The 24,397-nt window shown below is 39.6% G+C and overlaps 1 protein-coding gene across 2 annotated transcripts in view; it reads left to right on the top strand.

Annotated features, from left to right (window-relative positions):
* The first annotated feature begins 1,018 nt into the window (after positions 1–1,018).
* The window catches only part of B3GALT5 (beta-1,3-galactosyltransferase 5), a 47,385-nt gene continuing 24,006 nt past the window's right edge, over positions 1,019–24,397 (top strand). For both annotated transcript variants that reach the window (XM_067545237.1, XM_067545238.1), the window contains exon 1: positions 1,019–1,296. The gene's annotated coding sequence lies outside the window, so the exon portion shown is untranslated. The remainder of the gene's footprint in view (positions 1,297–24,397) is intronic.

Here is a 24,397-nt window from a genome sequence, read left to right as displayed (position 1 = left end):
GGAACCAATCCCTGTACTACATGCTCTGTCCACGCCTGTCCATATTCAACTTTACTCTTTGTATCATCTTTATACTCTCGCCTTCTCTTATCCATTGGTATCTTGTTCTTAGTAAATGGTTCCATGGGTGTTCCCCCACTTATCTTATATAAGCTTAGACACTCTGTCTTTTAGTTTACTCACCCATTTATTTATTTTAGCACAAGCATTCTGTTTTTAGCCTGTCAATCTAGCTATCTCCTTAATCCTGTCTTCCAAGGAATGAGAGCTGCCCCATATTTAATTCCTCATGTCAAGCCAGCATAAAGTGGTCCTGGGAGACGTCTGCTCAAACCATTGGCTATGGTATTTTGAAGATCTGGTAAATATGAGACTGAAATGAAAATCTGATTGGCTGTGCACCAGTTCCGTAGTTTTATTGCTTCTGCACAAAGGGAGAGGGATCTTGCTCCTCCTTGATGATTAATATAGTACATGCAGGCTATGTTGTCTGTCATGACCTTGACAGATTGACCTTGATCACTTGAACAAAGTGCGACCAGGCATATCTGATCACTGTGAGACCCAGGTGGTTGATATGGAGAAGAGACTCTTGAGCAGTCAGTTTGTGTCTTGAGTATGTCAGCCATGAGGCAGTTGAGTTTACTATGAAGACTCATTTAAAATGAGCTGGTGAGAAACAGAAAGCTCACTATGACTTAAAAATCCCCTTTGACATTTCCAGTGTGGGAGAGTAGTTTGGGTGAGATTTTTACTGCATAATATGATCCTGTTAAAAGTGTACAGAAACTTTCAGAGGTTCCATATAAGGTCAAGCAAGAGGGTTAAAAAAAGAAGAAGAAAAACCCAGCAAGGATATACAATTGAACTGACAAACTTCGACAGGAAGTTCAGGGGTGTGTGTCTACTTCCTGTCACGAAGAAATCGTCAGCATGAACTGCAGGAGGGGAGCTGCACTTGTAGTTTCATCCAGTAATAAATGCATGTAGGTTACTTAGCTCAGGCCTGTGTTATCTTTTCAGAAATTCTGCTTGCTTGGGCTAACCCATCAATAAGTAGATTGCGAGGTCTTATCTAATGCTGAGTGTGTGTTCATTTTGGGCTGCACCTTCAGAAGGATATAAGTGCAGATTAATTTTAGTACTTTTGCTGGAAATGGAGGTAAAGGAAGGAAGAGAAGAGCAAGAAATAAAAGCAAAAGTCATACCCCGGTAGTTGATGGTTTTAAAATGAAGGCGGCCAGTGGACGAATATAAGTGAAGAGAATGAAGATCTATACGTGCATGGAGTATAAGGTAATGAATGATGGTGTAAATACTTTGTGGGTTTCTGAAAAACAGCAAAAAGTAGCCAGGGCCTGGGCAGCTGACAGTTTGGAAGTGATGTTGCCTTGTAGAAAAATATCCTACGGCAGCACAGAAATGCTCTTCTCTGTTAAAAGGACAATATGCTGCATGGGAGACTGCATTAGGGTTTTTAAAAATGTCCCTTTTGCATGCTAAAAGTGAAAAGAGTTACAGCAAAACAGCAGTTGTTCTGCCTATTAATGATTTGTCTTGCAAAGATAAAGTCTTAGCACTACTCGAATTGGTGTCTGCAGTTGGTTCTTTACTCCCAGTTTCTTATTTGTGTTTCTCAGTTCTTTATTCAAAGACACAAATTAAAAAAAAAAAAATCTTCAGTGTAAATCTACAATTTTAGAAATGTCACCAAAATGAATTAGATTGAATTTTATAGCAATATATACTTATGTTTTTAAGAATACACCTCTCTGAGATGCAAGAGTGTAACTGCCTCTTAATTTGAATAAGTAACTGAGATCTGAGCTGGCATTTCCATAGTGGCATTTTAGAATTTATAAAGAAAGGAAGTGGAGCTATTCCCCCCACAGAAGAAGAGTTTGCCAAAAAAAGAAAGTACATCAAGCCTTGTTTCTGCTATGCAGGTTTACAGCAAGACTTAAGACTCTAGGTGTTTGATCTACCCAGGACAGATATTTTAACATTTGTAACAAAATTTAACAAAATTTGATACATTTAGCAATATTTCCTGTTTTAAATTGTGAAAGAGCAAACCAGAATTTCTATAGATATTTATTTGTGTATATAATTTCTGTAAAAACACTGCAGCTGGATTTGCAGCAGGTTAATTAAATACTGTGATGGGTTACTTTAAAAATGTTCTTTATGTATCTACACACAAAGAAAATGCAAAAAAGAAATGGGAGGTATAATATTTGGCAGGGTTTTGCCCAAAAACTAAACTTCAGGTTGGGACATGGCATATACCAACTACTCCAGAACATTCTAATGGTCACAAGATTGCTTCACTTGAGGTGGACCAAGAAGCATTTTGTCACTTACATCCTATCAAAGCCCATTTCCTTATTCAAGCACCATTTCTAAAATGGAAAATGTGGAGTGCAATGTATGGTAGCATATTGCACAGACATAAATCTTTAAGTCGAGAAGCGGCATGTCCAACCTATTTCACAGCACTCCCGTGGTCAAAAGGATGTATCGCTGCAGGTGACCTGAGAAGATTTTGTCATTTATACAGTGTTCAAATTTCAGTTACTTACTCAAATTAAGAGGCAATGACACCAAGTGGGACTGGCATCGTTCTTGCATCTCAGAAAAGTGTACTGCTAAGAACATAAATGTACATTGTTATAAATTCAGTCTAATTTATTCTGGTGAAATGTCTAAAAATTGAAACAGAACTGGGCACGGTACAAACACATATAAGACATGGAGTGCTTACAGTCTATTAATACCAGCGTTATGGCTGATCAGTGTTGAGATTTGAGTTACATAGGTCAGAGGATCAGGACAAAATGGCTCAATGGGCTCTGCAAAGCAATGTCAAACCATACAGTCCACACTCAGTGGTTTCTTATTTTTCCCATCCATTTTCTCAGTAACCCACCAATGAAAAATTGATTTTTCCAATCAACAGTCATTGGTGCTAGTGCCTAATGCACTGCTGCTTAATATAGGCCTTGATGGCTAATGCTATGGCTTTTGGCAAGGTGGTAGTCCTTCCGCTGTCTTTGCTCTATTCTACTTCTAACACCCAGCACCACTCGCTTTTATTTCTTCACAAAATTTTATTATAATTGCCAAGTAAGAAACTTTAAAGTAGAGTTAAGGTTATGAAGACAGATCACTTACATGAGAAAAACCTTACGAGTATGAAGTCATTATAAAAATGTGTAATATGAAGGGTGGAAAATTTTCAGTTAAAAGTAGTGGGCCAAATTAATCTGTGAGATAACTACTACATTAACCCAGGATGAATCTGACCCAAAGATTTATTAAACTACACAGGTGTGGAAATTCAGAGTTAAGATTCTACAAACACACAAACTCTGCCCCCATGTTTGGATACTGTGCACCATTCACATGACTTAGAAAACTCTCTAATAGAATCATAGAATCATAGAATATTAGAGTTGGAAGGGACCTCAGGAGGTCATCTAGTCCAACCCCCTGCTCAAAGCAGGACTAACCTCAGCTATATCATCCCAACCAGGGCTTTGTCAAGCCTCAGCTTAAAAACCTCTAAGGATGGATTCCTGGATTGTTTGTGCTCTGCTGTATTGCTCTTCCAGCAGATGTCAGGGTGATTGAAGTCTCCCATGAGAATCAGGCCCTGTGAACTGGAAATTTTCCCTAGTTGAGTAAAGAAAGCCTCATCTACCTCATCCTGTTGGTCTGGTGGTCTGTAACAGACACCCACCAGGACATCACTCTTATTGTTCTTGCTTCTAAGCTTAACCCAGAGACACTCAACTGACTTATCTCCAGTTTCATACTGGAGCTCAGAGCAGTCATAGTGCTCTCTTACATACAGTGCAACTCCTCCCCCCTTTCGCCCCTGCCTGTCCTTCCTGAACAGTTTATACCCATCCATGACAGCGCTCCAATCATGAGAGTTATTCCACCAAGTCTCAGTTATTCCAATCATGTCGTAGTTTCTTGACTGTGCCAGGACTTCCAGTTCTTCCTGCTTGTTTCCCAGGCTTCTTGCATTTGTGTACAGGCACTTGAGATAAGTAGCCGAGTGGCCTACTTTCCCAGTATGAATCGGGAGGCTTCCCCTGCTGCACCCTCCTACTTCTGCTTCCTTGCGGCGTCCCTCTTCCCCACTAACCTTCGGGCTTAGGTCCCCGTCCCCCGTCGAAACTAGTTTAAAGCCCTCCTCACTAGGTTAGCCAGCCTGTCTGCGAAGATACTCTTCCCTGTCTTCGTTAGATGAATCCCGTCCCTTCCTAGTAATCCTTCTTCCTGGAACAGCATTCCATGATCGAAGAACCCAAAGCCCTCCCTTCGACACCACCTGCGTAACCACGCATTTACTTCCCCCATGCGACTGTCCCTACCTGGGCCTTTTCCCTGAACAGGGAGGATGGACGAGAACACCACTTGCGCTTCAAACTCCTTAATCTCTTTTCCCAGAGCCACATAGTCCGCAGTGATCTGCTCAAGATCATTCTTGGCAGTGTCATTGGTGCCCACATGGAGGAGCAGGAAGGGGTAGCGGTCTGAGGACTTGATAAGTTTTGGCAGTCTCTCCGTCACATCCCTAATCCTAGCTCCAGGCAAGCAGCACACTTCTCTCTAATAATTATAACAATTAATTTTCAGGTTTTTTTCATAAGAGCTGGTTGAAATTTTCAAGTCAGAATTGCAGTTTTGTGAAAATCAAAATGTTATATAGAAAATGGTAAAATGGTAAAATTGGTAAGACTGTGAAATTTTTGACAAAAAATTTAAAATACTAACAATTTTGTTTTGAACTGACATTTTTATTACTTTTTGATTTTCAAAAACCAAAAGGCAACAAGTGTCAATTCAAAGCATAACCAAACAAAAACTTTTCATTATGATCTTTTAAATAAACAGATAGAAATATTCAGTGAAAAATTTAGAATGAAATTGTTTTGTTCAAAAATTTTCACTGAAATAAAATTGGATTTTTCAACCAGCTGTATTTATCCTAGATCCTTTATCCTCTATATGCAAAAGATAATAATTTATCTTGGAGAAAATGTTTTCTATAATATACAGGCCTTAATTGATCAATTTTGGAGGACACGGAGGCGGGAGAATGGGTGGTTTTCAGATATTTGAGTCTTAGCCTCAGATCAAGAGAGTTTTCGAGATCATTATAGTTGTCTTTATCATTTTCATGAAGAAGGTGGGTGGATGGGTATGGATTAGACATTGTCCTCATTCATTTGCCTTGGTTCTGTGGTTTATTATAGTGGCACTGTATATAGTGGGCAAGATATGAAAATATTGTGGTCTCTTTACTATAACAGGAATGTAGGATGGGGATTGTTGTTTTGTTTACCACATGATGATAGCATAGCTTGCTTATAAAGCAAAAATCAAGGATAGTCTAGTTTGATACATGGCTCCTATATAGTCTCTTCATATTAGTATGTGCACTATGAAATATTACAGGGTGAATACTAAAAATACAGTAGAAAAAGGTATGACATATGGCTGTCAGTGTGTCTCACAGAGATGCAGACCAGTCAGAGATATGAAGACAAGGCAGAGTTAAGGTTTTTTGTACTAGGTTAACTGTAAATTTCCAAACTTTCAAGTGTTTGGTATTTTGGAAACTTAGGCCCAGATCCCCAAAGGTATTCAGGTGACTGACTCCATCCTCCAAGGTATTTAGGCACCTAAGTCCCACTGAAGTCAATGACTTAAGCAATCTGTGAAGATCTGGGCCTTTGTCCTTAACTTACAATTCCCAGTTTTTAAACATTTAATAACTATCAAGTAAAGGGAGACGAATATCCAAGACTAATGTAGGGTTTACAAACTCCCCGTGAGGCTTAAAAGCCTCAGAAGGAGTACTGTGATAGCATGGAGCCTTCATCTGAGGAATGTTTAAATCCCACATGTAGTAACCAGCAAGTACAAATAAAGGGTCAAATTCTGCTCAGTCAGACTGTTGAAATCTGGGCTAAATTCTCCTTTCAAATACATACATATTCCACTGAATCCAGGATGAGGTGTGTGTATGTATGTATGTGAGGGGGCCTCATTTGACCTCATTTGCTTCAGTGGAGTTAATCTGGATTTACACCAGTGTGACTGCAAGCAGAATTTGGTCCACAGCCTTTAAGAAGCCACACAGTCCAAGGTCTTTAAAGATAGTCTGCAGTCTTTTCAAATTCTAATAACTTCTCAGACTTGTTTTTTAAAAAAAATTAAATTCCTCCAAAATCAGATCAGCTTTCAAAAACTAGTTAATCCAGACTAAAGTAAATAGAATAAAACACGTCTAAAGTTGTCAGGCCAAGACATTTTTGAAATATCAAGTTGCAAAAAAGCTTAAGAAACTTCTGAAAAGGGAACCACCTTTCTCTTTTAATCTCTTATATCTATTGTAATAATTAACAATAGGCCTTGTTTCATTAACTTCAGACTTTCCTAGACCTTTCTCTCCAGGTTCTGCAGCAGTATACACATGAAATTTTAGGGAAATCGGTTTGCCTTTGCTGAAATTATAGGGGATTCAAAATCATCCTTTAAATGGAAACTTACTGACAAACTGAACTAGAGAGACTACAGTAACTAATTGTTTAAATATTTGATTGTTGAACAGTAAAAGTTCACTCATAATGTTTTGGATTTCTTCGTTTCTTAAAGACAGTCATTATTCTGCAGTGTTAAACTGCAATATAATTTTGATTGTAACCACTTTATTTTAAAATTTCCTATACTGTTATGCCATGATTTCATAGGCACCAAGTATGCATGAGTAGCTTGGTTACCATGGTTACTACATTGCCTACTTGAAGTAGTTCTCACGGTCCAAGAGGCCTCAGTCCTGGGACTTTAATCAGTGCACCAAAGGCTTTTCTATATTAAAGTGGGCACAGAAAGGAGGCTGATTGCTAATTAACACTGGCACATCTTGAGCCTGAAGACCTGAGGGGAAAACGTGAGTCTTGACACACTTAATTACTCTCAAACTCCAGGGATTTACATTAGCAAAAATAGTTCATATAACAAAAGAGTTTATTTTAATATCTGTCTATCCCTGAAGCTTCCTGTTAGATGTAGCGATGAATTAAAATGCTTGTCTACTCACTTTGCTGAACTGGCTCTGAGGAGCCTGCTGTATAAATGAATCAACAATAATTTTTGTGCATGTGTTATGCAGTATTTTCTTAAAATTGCTTAACTGGGAACTATGTTTCCAAAACAAAAATTAAATTGCCTTATTTTTTTAAAGTGGAACTCCTGAGCTCCATTTGAAAGCTAAAAGCAGGTGCTTACTTTACTTGCTCAAAGGCAAGAGAATTACAGAAAGGAGGGACACATTTATTGCTCATTAATACTTTATTCTATTGTGCTAACAGCAACACACTTAACCTAATTCAGGGCTCCAGTGTGGTGTTTGGAGGGAGGGTGGGAATGCATGGAGAGCCTTCCCACATTTGTGTGACCTGTACAAGGGCCTATTACAGCTGCAGTTTGTGGGAGCAGAGGGGGCTGCTTCCTCTGGAGATGCTCAGAACCACAATGCCCTTAAGAACTTCACTTTCCATAGCTGACCACTGGCTCTTTCTTCTGGAAAACAGTATAAATTAAAGTTAAGTTAAGGCTGGTAAAAAGTTGTTAATAATTTATAAATAGAGCCTGTCAAAAATTGTCAGTCAAAATGTGTGTTTGGACAGAAAAAGCCTTTTAAAATACAAGATATTTTTCATTAAATACCCATTTTTTGTAAAAATAAATAAATAAATAAATAAATAGAGTTTTCAGTAAATGAACAATAAATAAATATTATCAGTTGACCCACTTTCCCATGCAACCACTACTGCATTATATTACTTAACCTCCTAGAAAATTTGTATACAGAAACCAACATAATAGAAATGATGGCTTCTGGTCAATTAGGAAACAAAAAAATTATAACTAGTATCTCAATCTTTGCAGACATCTTTCCCAAAAAAAGATATGTCCACATATGACATGGTGGGAAAAAGATTTGAATATGTGCATTACCCCAGAGGAATAGGCTTTGATCTGGAAAAGAGGACTCGGTGGTATGATAACAGAAAATGTCTTTAAGTTACATTTTCAATGGTATATCACACCAGTCAGGTTAAAAAAAATATAGATTGAATGGAGATAAATGTTGGCCAAATTGTGATGAAAGAGGAGATTTTAATGCATAAATGGTAGACAGGTCCAGTTGTTAAAGAGTATTGGAATAACCAAATATTGCAAACAGTTGGATATCTATTACCAACTAAGTCTTTTTTTAATCCTCCTGAGGCTTCCTACAATATGTCTACACAGCAAAGAAAACCCCCTGGCTGACCCATGCCAGCTGACTTGGGCTCGTGGGGCTGTTTCATTGCTGTATAGACATCCAGGCTTGGGCTGGAGCCTGAGCTCTGAGACCCTCCCACCTCGCAGGGTCCTAGAGCCTGGATTCCAGCCCAAGCCCGGAAATCCACACAACAATGAAACAGTTGCGCAGCCTGAGCCCTATAAGTCCGAGCCAGGCCAGCTGGAGGTTTTTCTTTGTTGTGTAGACACACCCTAATGTAAATGGTCACACTCAAACAAAGACTTATTCTCTCATTTGCTCATAACTGCTAGGTTATTGATAACCTCTCATGGGAAAAAAGAAAAATAGCCCAACATTAGGGGAATGTTTAAAAAAAATGGGAGGTGGCTGTTATAAAAAAAAAAAATTAACATATCAATTACGTACCCTGTAAAATAGACAGAGGACAAAGAGGTACTTAGATATTTGGTTATCATTTATTCAATACTCAGACAAAGTACATTCACTTACAAAAATGGCATACCTAAGTGGTTTGATAAATATAATTTGATAAATCTGAATAAAGTTAGTAATTTCTCTCAGTTTAATAAAGTCAGCAGAAACAACATGTCCTGGGTGGTTACAGAGGTTCACTCTGAAATAAGGTAACACCCTGCTCAATAGAGAGATTTCAGGATTATATTACTGCATAATGTTTCTCTAAACAAAAAGAGAAGCTCAGTGTTGTAATTTGCAATGTTTTAGTTCTGATGTTTACTTGGCAATGTCCTGTTAAAGCTTTTCAAATAAATTATATATATCTAATCAGTTGTTGTTTACCTAAAACAAAACATATCACTTTTGTGGTTTTAACTTTTTCAACTAAAACCTGATTTTTATTTTATTTTTATTTTTTAAATGAAAGGGTTTCATTTTTGTTGAACTTTTTTGCAGGAAAAAATAATCCCAGCCTATTTATGAATACGATTAATTCTCTAAGCTGTGTAGGCCTGATTTTGATTTCATTTATAACTGTCTGACTCCATTAGTATTAAGGGGATACTTTAATTTATACAGGTGAAATCAGACACTCTTTCTTAAATTTTAAAACACACAACAGCACGCTATGTATTAGTACGCTATCAGCTGCTCTTTTTGAGTGGTTGAAGGCACTCTGGCTTCAGCCTTGAGTCTCCCAACACACCTGAGGCCTGTAACAATGATTGGCTAATGCATATTTTGTGGCTTATAACTACTGTATATTACTACACCTGCCTGGTGAATGAACCTTAATTTGTTTGTGAACGTTTTACAGGTAGAATTTTTCTAAATTGTAGATAGAGTTCATTAGCACAAATTCCATTCAATTAAAGTAGGGCAAGCAATTACAAATTGCATAAAAATCACATAAAAACCACATTAGTCACATAAAAATGCTACTTTGTGGTTTCCGCTTCCTCTCTTTCATCTCTGTCTAATGAATACATAAATTACTCCAATATCATCTCTGTCTTAATGACAGTGATGCTTTTTGTAAACTAAGCACTTATAAACACTGTTCTATGGTTTCTGCAGTCTTCCCTGCTCTCTCTGGGTCTGGTGCTTTGGGGAAATGTCAGAGTGTGTGTTTAGTGGAAATGTGCTATTGCTGCTTGGTAATTTCCCCCCCCTATTAAAAATTTTGGGTTTTGGTGGAAAACCTGAAATGAGAAAAAAATGGAGACAAAAACCTGATTTCTTTTTTATTTTTAAACCTACTGAATTTAAGCTTCATTTAAAACTACATTGTTGACAAAACATAATTTTCAACCTGCTCTAAAATGTGCCATTAGGATATCCTCCTCCCCTTGTTGGCTCTCTCATCATCACAGCGAGAGAACATGTCAACAATAAACAGGAAACCAAATTAAACTCACTAACTCTGAGGGATCAGCTTGTAAGAACCATCAAAATTTGGCCACATGCTCTGTACTGGATAATGGAGCTGACATAAATCAGCATTCAGGAACTGTTGGAAGGCAGACCAGTTAGAGGGAGAGGAGTTATTATTAAATTTGGTTGTCAATCATTATTTCTATGGGACTGCATTATTATCTGGGTGGCAATTTCTTGAGAATACAAAGATTCATTTGCTTGCACCAGTTTGCCTGCCTTCTACCATATTTTCTTTGATTATGTTTGGAGTGGGTAAATAGCTCTCAAACAACTGGAAGTCCTATAATCTGTGAATATGAAAAATGACCATCCAAATTTGTTCTCCAAATACCATGTGTTTGACAATAAACTAGGTACCTCAATGGACAGATCGGTTACTTGAAAAGTAAAAGATAAGGCTACTCATGCATTTTCTGAGCCGCACTCGATGCCATATGCTCTAAAGAACAAAATACAAAAGTGCTCAGAAGTCTGGATTGTACAGAGTAAATAAACTCTGTGGAATAAGCAGCACAAACTGTATCTGTGAAAATGAGACAGATTCTTGCAGATATCTAGTTACTCTAAACTGCCATTAGCAGGTTCCAGAATCAGTACTTTGTCTTCAGATAAGATGAACTGTACATAATTTTAAAAACAAAGTAGGTAGGCCATACTTGTAGGATGGGACACTGTATCCTGGAAAGCAATGACAGAAAAGGACTTAGGAGTCATGAAAGATAAACAACTGAACAGAGAGCAGTGCTGTCGCTGAAAGAGCTAATGTGATCTTTGGATGGATAAGCAGGGAGAATACCAAGTAGAAGTAAGGCAATGGTATTATTTCCTTTGCATTTAACTGGTGAGACCAGTACTGGAATACTGTTTTCTGATTTGGTATCCACTCTTTAAAAAAAGATGCTGACATATTGGAAAGGGTTCAGAAAAGAACTACAAGAATTATTAGAGGTCTGGAAAGCATGTCATTAGTGGCAATAGTAAATATTTATATTATGGCATTTAAGGTCCCAATCCTGATTGGGGCCTCATTGTGTGGTATGCTGTATAGACACAGAAAACAGAGAACTCCTGCACTGAAGGGCTTAAAAGTGAAAGAAATGAGAGGTCTTAGGAAATCAATTTAATTAGCTTATTGGAGAGAAAGTTAAGAGGTGATTTGATCATGGTCTATAAATGCCTAAACAAGATGATTTCTGATTCTAAGGTTCTGGATTCTTTAATCCAGCAGGCAAAGGCATAATGAGATCTAAGGTTGGAAGTTGAAGCTATATAAATTTAAACTGAAAATATGGCACAAATGTTTAAAAGCGAGTGTTGTTAACCACTGGAACAGCTTATCAAGGAATGGGGTGGGTTCTCTGTCACTTGTGGTCTTTAAATCTAAAGCTGGTCAACACTTGGAATTTCCATTCCATGGGAAAGTCCAAGGCTTCAGAAAACTAAAGATTTCTAAATTTCCCACAGAATGGAAATTCTGAAATTTTTTTTTTTTTTTAGACAAAGTAAACTGTTTTGGTTTGATTTTTTTCTAAATGAAATGGAGTAGCTGGCTGTCCTGACTCCTGGGGGATACCCCAGGCTGCTCGAGCTAGAGCTCTCCATACCTCCAGGGCTATCAGGCTTCCTGCCATGAAGCAGGGGGCCCAGAAGACCTGAGAGTGGCTCTCAGGCTCCCGGCTGCAGAGCTGGGAGGCTAGACCTAGAGAATCTGTGGTACAGGAAAGGCTGCCATGTTCCTGGCTCTGTGGCAGGGAGCCTGGAAACACCGGGATCCTCATCCCCAAGCCATTCTGTAGGGCAGGGCTGTCCTGGAGCTGCAGACACTACAAGCTCAGTTCCAAAGCATCTCACCAGGTGAGCTAGCAGGAGACTAGATACCTGTGTTTCCACAAAACATTTCAGTTTAGTTAAATAGGCATTTTCCAATAAATAACTGGATCAACAGAAAATTCCCAGCCCAATACTATTTAAATAAAGATATGCTCTGTGTAACAAGAAGTTGTTGAGCTGACCCAGGAAATCACTGGGTGAAATTCTCTGGCCCGAGTTAGGCATGTCATAATGGTCCCTCTTCTGGCCTTAAAGTCTGTGAATCTATGGTCATGCTGTGATGGATTTGCCAATTTCCTGCGATATCCTTGAAAAACCTTGTTGTATTAAGTTTATGCATTATTGTGGGCTGGGATCGTGTATAACCTCTCTAGAGGGGAAAGGTGGCAGACCTGGGAGTTAAAAAGACTATATTGAAAGTGTGCCAAAGAAGTATGAACTTTTGGCACCATAATTGTTAAGTGGATTTCCTGCGGAATCCCTTGGGAGAAGTTAATGCAAATTCCCCAACTCTAGTTATGCAAAAACCCAGCCTTTTGAAGCTACGCCCTGAGGTCATTGTCTGCCAATTACCTATAACAGAAGGCCAAGATCAAAGGCCTCAGCTGTATAGAGAAACTGCTGATCTGACCAGTCTTTGTTCTCATCCTGGATCTAAGATGGATATGAACTTGTAACCACAGAGAAAACCCAGCTGTGGGTTTTGAAGGACTAAAACTTACCAAAGCCCTAGGTTGGAGTTGGCGGGATGAGGGGTGTGACCCGTCCCATGCCCAGGGTAGCCAACTGATAATGCCAAGGTCATGGCAGGCTGTAAAAAGGGAGCAGATTCTCCCAGTACTGGTGTGTGGCACTGAAGCCAGACTTCCCAACCAGCCACAAACTGCGCTTCTGAATCCCCTCAGAAGCTGGTATACAAATACACACAGCCCCCTTTACTTCATTTCAGCTTCTGGCTCCTAAATCAGCACTAGGTCCAGTAAAGAGACCAGTTATTTAAACTCTATGCTTTTTACTAAAAAGATTCTCTCTGACCCCAAAGGGTCAGCCACAGTACTAGTTCAATATAAGTTTAGATCTTACCTAAAATACCATGCTGCCAGCCAATCCTTTAGTAACTAAAACTAAAAGTTTATTATAAAAAGAAAGAAATAAACCATAAGAGAAATGTTAAAGGATCAAAGCAAATCAAATACATACAGATGATTGTAAGTCCATATACATCAAGTTTCTGGGAGAATTGTGGAGTTGCAGGCTTGTGTAGTTCCTCTGGTGTACATCCAGTACCTGGATGGGTCTTAGTCTTCAGTTCAGTTGCAAGTGAATTGATCCAGAGGCAGGTATATGTCTGTAGCTGAACAGGAACAAAAGACAAAATGGTTTCCGTGGCTTGGCCTTATATACCCTCTGGCCTTGGCCATGCTGTCTTGTGGAATGTTACAAGAACCAAAATGGAGTCCAGAGTCACATGCGCCAATCCTGGTAACTCTTCAGGTATGCCTTTAGTTTCTTCCTGGGCCCCTTGCATCTGTGAGTGTCTTAATGGGCCATTAAGCAGGCTATTGTCCTGCCGCCATCCTATCTGGGGTGTTGCCCAGCCAGCACAATTTGAAATACAGATATCTCAAATATATCTAACTTCCATTTCACATATTATACATGAACATAAGTATTATCATCTGACTTAGCATATTGTAACCTTTCTAACAGTACCTGACATGGTATCTCTCACGTGAATTATTATGATTTTGACATATTGATGTCAAACAATATAACAAATGCTCTCCCCCCATCTACCTAGCATGACGGGGTGATCTTGAGAGAGCTTTTTAGCAAGCGTGTAGGAACTTTTATTGTTTTATGTTTTCTCTGTAATGCCTTTACCTGAAGAATAAATGTGGTTGCTTAGAAGGAGCTGTGTGGTAACTTATAACTGGGCAAATGCTAGTCATAATCCTCAGAGAGAAAACAAAGCATAAGTGCTAGCCTTTTTAGGCAGACTGGTTTGCTGACGACATCATAGTGTGTGGCAGGAAGCTGTGCAGCCTTCAAATCCCTGGTCAGGTGAGATGTGGGTCTCTGCCCAAAGTGATGGCTGGGAGCTGGAAGCCTGAAGAGGGAGCTGTTGGTGGACCATGGAGGGGGAATACAGATGCAACTTCCTGGGAACTGAGACACATGCAACTAGATTAGTGATAAGAGTTCTCCAAATTGGATCTTTCAGTGGAGACTGTCACCATAAGCACTTATTTATACTTGCATCATTATAAGAGGCTACCAGATGGTGACGCTTTAGCAACACTATTTTCCTACTATCCTACTAGTGGATAAGATACTGCAAAGTCTACAAGTATTTAATACAGGAAAAAATCATGACTTGCACTACAGAATTTGGAGGCTGATTTAAAGCATTTACCAAATAACTTCTAAAAGGTACAACTGGGTTTATATGAAACCCTTTTATGAATATTGTAGAGTCGCTGTACATCTTAGAGGAGTTCATTCATCACTTCAGTGGGAGTTCAGAGCGCTCATTGCCTCACAAGAGTTCTTAGCACTTAGCAGGGTCAAGCCTCTTATGACCAATGCTCTGAACCTGCTAAGAGTTAGGCATATGCCTCATTTTAAGTACGTGAATAGTCCTATTGAATTTAATCCCCTCATTGAGTTCAATGGGACTACTCACAAGCTTGAAGTTAACCACATGCATAGGTTTTTGCAGGTTCAGGACGTAAGGGCCACGTAGGCAGCTCACAAACTGCGCAAGCTGCAGGCAGCCAGCCAGCCGTGTGGAGGCAGTTCACACCAACTCTGGCACATGAAATGCTCCACTTACAATGATGAATTGGACCAGATGACCATCTTAAAATGGTGGGCCCCATTGCTGTGGGCTATGAGGCCGAAAGGCTAGGCTTGCAAATTGCTGTGGTGAGGACTATAAATAAAAAATAATGATTTTTTTTTTTTTAAGGAAAATATCATTTAGCACTGAAACCTAGTCCTTCTATCAACTACATTTTGAGGATTAACTTTGTAAATGAAAAAAGTGTGGAATTGGGACCTAGAAACTTACTTTAACTTTATTTTATTTTATTTCATTTTCTGAAGTGAGCATGCAAAGCACTCTGGGAAATGATTCAATGGCAGTGGAGCAGATTTCTCCTGTTTAGGAGAAACAGTGGATTGGTTGGGGTTTTGTATGAACTGTTTTGCAATGGGTATGGGGGAAAAAAGACATGGAAGAAATTTACTCTGCTGAAAATTTGGAAGCAATTATGAGCAACTTAACTTGTTTGCATCTCGTTGTGAAGTAAAATAATCAGGAGCATGTCAAATCTATTTGCCTCCAGATTTTTTTTTTTTTTTTTTGATGCATACAGAGGAAAGGCAGATACTGCAACCCTCACTCCTGTATTGAGGAAGGAATGCAGAATCTGCCCCAAAAGGACTGAGAATTAGATAAAACTCTCTGATAGGTTCAGTTTGGGATACAGGGGGTTAGCGAGACAGTGATAGTTCTGGGGGTTTGCTTAATCAATAAACCCTTTATTTTACAATAAACAATCCTATCCTTATAATAAAACTGTTCTATTTCTATAATAAACAGTTTCACAGCAAGCAATTGCACAGCAAACAGTGATAGCAAAGGGCAGGAGAACTCCATGTGCGAAAGGACAAAATGCACCACCCAAGACTTTAGCATTTTGTGATCTCTCCTAGATCAACGCATGGCTGCCAGCATGTGACACTAGGGTGCCCGGTTTTGGAGTTCCCCAAAGAAGTTGCAAGACAAACACAACAGAAAACTGTTAATCCATACTCACAAACATTATATACAGGTATACCATGCTGGCCAAATTCAGTTGCCATTTGCTTTAGATACTGCAGACTGTGAGTGATCAGTTCACAGTGAAGCAGGCTGGGGAAGATGCGTCAACCGACCAAGCCGACACAACCAGGAGATTTACAAAATACCAAGTGGATTCAATTCCTCTCTGCCTTCTGCCACCTGGGTTTGAACTTTTATAGTTTCCCCTGGTCAGCAGAGGCTAAGCCCCATTGGTTGCTATTTGCTGCATGACCTTCTAAGGTCATGGCTTGGCGTTTAGCCAACCAGGTGCTCCTGATTTCCCGGGAAGGTATGAACCAGCCAACCAGGTGATTACAATTATCCCGGGCAGTTGCTGGCCACGCACCAGCAGGTGAGGTCACTTCATTTCCTTATAAGGAGACAGGTACATGCGGCTCGTGCTGCTGAGTCAACCCTCCCTAGGCTGCCTCTTTATCCACGGGGGGGCAGTGCACATGGCGCTGCAGACACCACTATGTGATTTTGTCTCCACACATAACTTTAAGGATTTAAGGTTCTCTTTGAGAGGTTTGCTCCCTATAATACTTTTTCTTTCCTAAAACATGTGCTGCATACATCTAGACAAAACTAAATCAATAATTATTTGTGGACATATCATTGACAAGGCAGAAGTATATGCAAAGGAAAAACAGAGAAAATACCCTATATACAATAACTGAAAACCTCTAAACATCTCAGGTTGTCAATAGTAAAAAAAAGCCCACCACAGAAAAATTCATATTGATGTGCATACCTCTAGCGTTTAGGTCCCACCTCAGGAAAGCATGTCCATGCAAGCTTAAATTCGTTCCTGTTCAGGACAGCATATGCTTCAATTAGCATATGCTTCAGTGCTATTCAGAGTAGGAATGCTTTTCTGAATCAGGGCCTGAAACAATAGAATGGAAATAATAAATGGCTAAAGAAATGTAAAAAAATGATCAAGCAAGAAATGTATAGGAGGAGATATTGACTGATCAGGCAAAGAAAGGGAAACAAAGATCAGGAAATGGAAAAAGGGGTCAGTGATAATTTTATGGGAGCATTGGCCCTTTCATTGTGTGGTAATTTGTCATTGAAAAAGTTCTCATAATTTGGGGAATGCTTCAAGATTGCCTCTTTGGCAGTGGGCAATTTCTTTCCCACCATGAGACTGAGGGCAATGTCACTTTCCATTATGAGAGTAGAGCTGGGGCTTTCTCAATGCTCTTAACAAAGTGTTAATTCTGTTAGAACACAATTTTCTTAAATCTGTTAGGATTATCTTCATGGTTGTGATTTAAGGTGTATGGGTGTTTTTTTTTCCCTCCTCCAAGTATAAAATAAGAACATTTGTAGACAGTTCCTAACTTTCATTTCCCTGCCAATCACACTGCTGTGTTAGTATTAGTCTGTTACCTACCAGAGAGAGGGAATGAGGTAGCAGCAGGAGGGAGTGAGACACTCAAGCACACAGAGATCAGGGGTCTATTGCTGCACTGATATTTTCTCCGTTCCCACTCCTAAGTGTGTGAGCAAAAGAAGATTGTCTTGTTTGGGCTCATTTGCATCAGGATCACTCACCCATGAAGAGGTAAAAGATCCTAATCTACTTCTTATGATAGAGATTTTAGCCCACTCACTGCAGCTTCCATACAATATGGCTATAAAAGCAGAAGGGTGCTCTGCAGAAATGTGAGGTAAGGAGATCTGGATTCTTTTTATTGAATCTGCACCCATGTTATTTAGTCCCTTAACAAACTGCAATAGTAGACAACTTTGGGATGGGAGGGCAACTAACCCTAGCATATAGAACTCTTCTGACAGGGGATGAAATAAAAGGTCACCAGTCCGATTTTGCTCCTACTGTCAATGAAAACTTGCTTTAATGAGAGCAGGATCAGGACCAAAATTCAGCTTTCCTTGCTCCAGTGCTTAATTTATGCCAGGGTTTGCCGGGGCTGAGCCGAGGCACGTCTGGGCTTGGCAGTTCGTAGTGCCAGCACCTCTGGGCTTGCCGTGTCAGTTAGGAAAGTGAAAATATTGCTTAAACCCCAGCCTCTCTTTCATTATAAATTAAACACTGCCTTGCTCCCGTAAGTCATACTCCACAAATCAGCAGGTTTGCTTGAATGAACAAAGTGTGGAGCATGGGGCCTTGACAGCGCAGAATATCTGCTGACAATTAATTATTTTTCAAAATTATTTGTTACGTTAATCATTTGAAAAATATAATTCTGTATACAATTAAGCAAGAAGATACATACAGTATTTAACATTCAGCAAGAGTATATTGATTAAGAATTCCTAAAATGTTGATAATTAACCCAACTGAAAAGAGTGCCTGTGTGTTGCTCTTGGAACGGACCATAGTGGTCTTGGAAATTGTCCTGCCTACCCATAGAAGAGGCAGTGGCAATGCAGACTTCCCTCACTGCCTTCTCAGCTTGCCTGAAACCTCACCTGGTGGAAAGGCTTCCAACTATTAACCACCACCCTCTGCAGTTCTGTGGAAATAATTAAGCAAGCAATCACCGGGCCTAATCCTGCAAACACTTATGCGCATAAAGAGTCCCCTTGAAGTTGATGGGGCTACTTACATTAATAAGCATCACATAGATGACCTTAAAGGTTTAGGCCCTGTGAGCGTATTTGTTAAGGTTTGCCTAGCAATAGCTTCTTAAGGGAGACAAAAGCCTTTGGCTGAAAGTGCCTATTTGAAGATAATTCCAAATGCAGTTTGTCTTTGTGTTTCTGTATTCCAAATTTGGAGTTTTCCTTGTTGAGGTGAACGGGACTGGCAAAAGAAAACAATGAATGTAATTTTTCCCCTCCTGTTACTGTTCATTACATTGCTTTTTTCCCCTCTATGTGAGTTTATTTAAAAGAAAAACCACTTAGCCATAATGAATAGTTGGAAGTGTTCCCTCCAGGTTGAGATTTGGCACATTAATGGGGGAGTGAAAGAAGTCTGCATTGCCACTGCCTGTTCTCTGGATAGACTGGATAACTTCCAGGGTCATTACCATTAAAAAGCACCAAACTCTCCCTCTCATACATATATACGATAGTTAAAAGACACAGTTAAAATATTATACGCTAGAAAATAACACCCCTCAAAATACTAAAACACAAACAAGCCAAGAATTGGCATGAAGTGAAAGGGCAGAGAATGGTGGGGTGCTCAGTTGTGATATCCTACATGGGCATTGAAAGTGGTTAAAATGTAAAAAGAAACCTTGCAAAAGAGGTTCTGATTTAAAAACAATACATATGATTGAAAACTTATTGGTTGCTCTTAAACCTTACTGATAATCTCAGAAATTTGATAGCAACATCTGTAACATGTATATTGCTAATATGTTCTCTTTTGTTCAAATATATATTTGCAGCTCTATCAGTTCTGTGTAGCCCTTCTTTTCATCTTTCTTTATATCATTAACAAGAGAAACTGATTCATCTTTTTAAAAAAATGTCATGTTCATGTTTTTCCTCTTTTATTCAAATGACTGATTATAAAAATCCAATACTAGATGTCAGCATGGGCTTTCCGTAAATATTTGTAAATGAAGATGCAATAAATAATTCTTCACAACGAAGCAAGAGATATTTATAGGCTTGGAAGGATTAGATTTTTAATGGTAAATGTTGATAAACATCAGCTTCATCGTACACACACAAACTGAAGAAAAGCTATTTCCATCGATATTAATAAAAATTTACAGATAGTGATAGTAATAAAAATGCTGCCTGGGAAATTAAGAGTTTGATTTAAGGCTAAAATGTTGACATATGATGTTGACAGTTTGTGTTTTAGTGGTTATAAAACTTTAAATTTTTGAATCTCAGTATCTACTGTCATTAAATACATTACTGTCTGATCCCACCCATAATTTCCCACAACTGTGAAAATTTAAATCGATAAAAAGAGAAAATATACTTAAAATAAACATAGATGTTATGCATTGAAATTATGAAAAATTAAAAATTGAATTCTGCCAAGCTTAGTTATTTAACAGACAGGTATAATTTTCAAAGCCTAATGTGTTTCTGTCCTTCGTTAATTCAGGGATCCTGTAGCAGCAGCAGCAACAAGCGCTTGTGTTAAAATTTTTCTGGCTTAAATACGGAGTGAAAATTGCTTAAGAGGACATAAAACTTGCTATGACATGGATTTGTCTAGTGTTTAATAGAAATGAGATCTGACTGGCTTCTGATAGTTAAGATAGGGCTGTACTTTAGAAGAATCATTACCTTACCATAAAGCTATTTATCATACCAAACTTGGCAGGAAAAGGATTAGAGGGCTGAATGGACTTTATGAGGAAAGATGAAAAAAACCAAATATGCAAAAATTGTTAAAGTGACAACTGATGTGGTTATGGGGAGGGGGACTACAAATATTTAATGGTTAGAAACAACAGAAAAGGAGGGAAATTATGCAGGATGGGAGAAGGAGGTATACAATTAATGAGACTTTGGTTAAATATTAGGGAGAAAAAAAAATCCCTTCCTGTTTGTGAGATCTGTGAAGCTATGGAACATACCCAAAATGAAGGGTGAAAGTCCCATTTAAGCCTTCCCATTGACATAGAACTGTCTACACCAGCAGTTAGGTCAGTATAACTGAGTCACTCTGGGAATTTTCCAGAATCCTGAGCGATGTAGTTTTACCAACGTGTAGACCAGGCTAAGTTCTTCTTGTGGATCTAACCCTGGGAATTTTCCCATTGACTTCAATTGGACCAGGATTTCACCCAGAGTTTTGCAGTCAGTAGGGAATAGCAAAAGGTATTGTAAAGTATAAATTAACTTTCTGAACTTGGCTAGGGATTATAAAAAATTCTGGAGAGGAATTTTGAATATTGAGAGAGGGTTCCTTTCTTTGGGCACTAAGGAAGCAGTACCTTGTCCAGCTAAATTCTATGTTATTGTTGAGAACAAATACATATATATTTTAGTATGAAGGTTCTGTGACTTTTAAAAATCAACATACCAAGAAAAATAGTAATGATGAGGTTGATTTTAATTTGATTGGTTTAGATAATCAGGCTATCTTGATTTCATTCTTCCTGAACAGGGTAAATGTAGTTTCTGAAAGGACAATGTTATTTCCATTTTTAAAAATAAATATTCAGCTTAATAGTGTGTAACCTTCAAGAGGAAATAGTTCTGAGTTATAACTTTTTTTTTAACCAGTTAAATATTACATGGTGGTATTTATTTTTTCCCCAAGTATCAATATTTAAAAAAAAAAAATCTTTATTAAGGATATCTTGATCCATTTCTTCATATGCATATGCTTTTACTTTCTCAGTGATATAGCAATAATTAACTACTGGTGGAATATCTTCCAAAATATAAACAACATGTTAAAAGAAAAAGAAAATGTATTAATGGTGGCAATCTTCCTTTGGTCAGGAAGCTGGACTGAAGAGAATTCTGTTGGGTCATGTGGCGATTCTAACACCTGCTTTGTAACAGTCCACATTATATAGTAAGATTCAAAGTACACAGACAGGGCCCTAACAAATTCACTGTCCATTCTGGTCAATTTCACGACCATAGGATTTGAAAATTAGTCAGTTTCATGTTTTCAGATGTTTACATCTGAAATTTCACAGTGTTGTAACTCTGGGGGTCTTGACCCAAAAAGGCATTATGGGGGGTCACAAACCTGTTGTATGGGGGTTGCGGGATTGCCACCCTCATTCTGCAGCTGGGGGAGGCTCCCTGAATGGAAGGTGAGTCTGATCTCTCCCCTGCTGCTGGGAGCGTCCCGGCTGGTGACTCCTAGTTGCTAGTCCCGGACAGTGGTGGATTAACACACGGTTCCATGTGGCCTGTGCTCAGGGGCCCCAGCCAGTTTCGGAGCCTCCTGGAAAAATGGGTGTTCTCAGCTGTGGCAGAAGCTATGGGGGAAGAAGCCTTGAGCCCCGGCAGAATCCCTGAGCCCAGGTGCCCGAACAGAAGTTCTGGGGGGGGGGAAGCCCCGAACCTGGGTGAAACCCCGAGCCTGGGTGCCCGGCAGAAGCCCTAACCCCAGGTGTCCCAAGCCCAACTCCCGGCTGGGCTGGAGAGGGACAAGTCTTGTTCTTTCTCTGAATGGCCATTCTTGAGGGGAGATCAGACCCACTGCTGTGTACCTCCCAACAGCACGGGGGAGATCAGACCCTCCTCCACCTCTGGGAACCTCCTGTGGCTGCAGGAAGCTCCTGCTTCCTGCAGCTGGGGGAGGTATGCAGAGGTGAGTCTGATCTCCTCCCAAGAATGTCTGTGCAGGGGAAGCGTAAGTCTCGTCCCTCCCCAGCCCAGCCAGGACTAGCAGCTGTAGCCCAGGGCACGTTAGGAGCCCCCAGCTGGGGCGCCCCCAGCCCTGCCTCTTCCCTTCCCCTCCAATAGCTAGATTCCACAGGAGAGGTCTGATTTCATGGTCTGTGACACGTTTTTCATGGCTGTGGATTTGTTAGGTCCCTTTACATAGATCAATCATGTAGAGGGAGACCATAGCTGTTATTATTTAATATTAGCTTCATTTTAAATAGTGCCTTGTAATAAATGTACAGCAATATAAACACTTATGACACAGTTTTATCCTTTGTTTGGAAAAAAAAAATCACATAACTGGAAAACGTACTTTCAGTATGATAGCCAACATGTGTGTAAAACTAAACAGAGTAAACACCAGGAGAAGAAACAAGGCTTTTGTTTTGTTTGTTCTCAGTGTGAAATAACAAAATCCTCCCTTCCCCTACCCCATCAACAGTCTTACACTGGTCCCTACGTCTCGGGTTCTGTCCCCTTGCCAGTCTGTTAGTGGCAAAGTCTAGCAACCCTCAGGATATGAAAGATTTAGATTTAGCTGTGTTGGTTTTGTGCTTGTTGCATGCCAGTTTCTGTAATAAAGTGCCTAAATGCCAGGCACTATAAAATTTAACTGAAGGCCAAATCCTGTGATGCAGGTTCATGATGGTAGTAATACTTTACTCGGCAAGCAGTCCCAGTGATTGCAATGAGACTGCTGATAGCAGAAGGTGCTATTCAGTATGAAAAGAAAGTAGCAGAATCTGGCCCTAAATAAGTAGTTTGTTTTGTTTTCTTAATTTTAAAAAAATTAGAAGGAAATGGAAAAGATACTTTTCCTATGTGGGCTTTTTAGCCATTCATTTCTCAATATTAAAAATAAACTTTGGCCCTTAGACAGTACTTTTCATCAAAAAATCTCAAAGCATTTTACAGATAGGGAAATTAATACACAGAATGGTTAAGTCAGATACCCAGTGTCACACAATTAGCCAGTGGCAGAGGCAAGAACAGAATCCAGCTCTTCTGACTCACAGAAGATGTTTTTATCTGACTAGATGTGGCCAAAAAATAACTCACAAAAAGCATACAATGTCATTGTTTGCTACTGTCAGGGCCTGATCCTTCGAACAGTGTAACTTTACACACATGAATATTCCCATTGACTTTAAAGGGACTGCTTATATAAATGTTTAATTAGACCTTATGTTGATAGAAAAAGAGAACTATCATTACTAACTTGATTCAAGTCCTTACTGTGGGTATGTCTTCACTGACAGTGGCAAATTTGCCGCCGTCAGATCGATTCTTCGGGATCAATTGAGTGGAAGTGGAGACCTGCTCAATCGATACGGAAATCGACTTAATAAATCCACCCCTGGAAAAAGAGTAACGCTGCATTGATGGGAGGGCATTTCCCATTGGCGCAGAGTAGTGGGGATGCTCATTAGAATTTAGGAGGTCGATGGAAGATACGCAAACTACTCTACCTAGCTTGTGTATCTCCCGTCAACTGCTGCTGAATTTCGCAGTAAGTTTAGACCAGGCCTAAGTCTTTCTGTATATATTCTATTCCCTGGTCATACTTACGTTCACCTATCTGCTTGGACCTTGCAATTTTAACAACAGATTATTTAGTCTTTGTATAAAGCTAATCACATCAACTTTACTCCTCTGGGTTATGGCAAGTAAAGATTTCCTCACTTGGCGATTTAGTTGCCCTTGTGGAGAGATAGCTAGTGGCTAAGGAGCTTTCTCAGGCTGCTGGAGAAAAATGGCGCTGGAACAAGAGACTAACCCCCACCCCAAAGTCTTGGACTCCTGGGGCATGGGGCAAAACCATGCTGGGGAGAAGGGAGGCTGGAGAGTGGCCTGAGTCTGCAAAGAGGCCTGGGGAACTTAAGGGAGAGGCTTGTGGCATGAGGCCTGGCAGTCCAAAGAAAGGGGGTACCCAGAACGGAGTACAGATGCTATGCTTGTGAGGAGCTAGGCCACATAGCAGCCCAATGCCTCAATGCTGAGGAACACATGCAATGCAGTCTGGATGATCTTGCTGGGTCCTGCAACCTGATCTTATCTGGTAGGGGTGGCAGAGATCCCACATAGATACACATGACCAGTCAAGATGAATGGCATAGAGACCACTGCATTAGTGGACTCTGGGACTGCCGTTACGCTGGTCTCGGGAA

The sequence above is a fragment of the Emydura macquarii genome, unplaced genomic scaffold (assembly GCF_026122565.2).
Source record: "Emydura macquarii macquarii isolate MOO-44397 ecotype Brisbane River unplaced genomic scaffold, CSIRO-AGI_Emac_v2 contig_1043, whole genome shotgun sequence".
In the NCBI taxonomy this organism is placed as follows: Eukaryota; Metazoa; Chordata; order Testudines; family Chelidae; genus Emydura; species Emydura macquarii.
The sequence above is the reverse complement of the archived record's forward strand: the minus strand, read 5'-3'. Positions and strand labels throughout refer to the sequence as shown.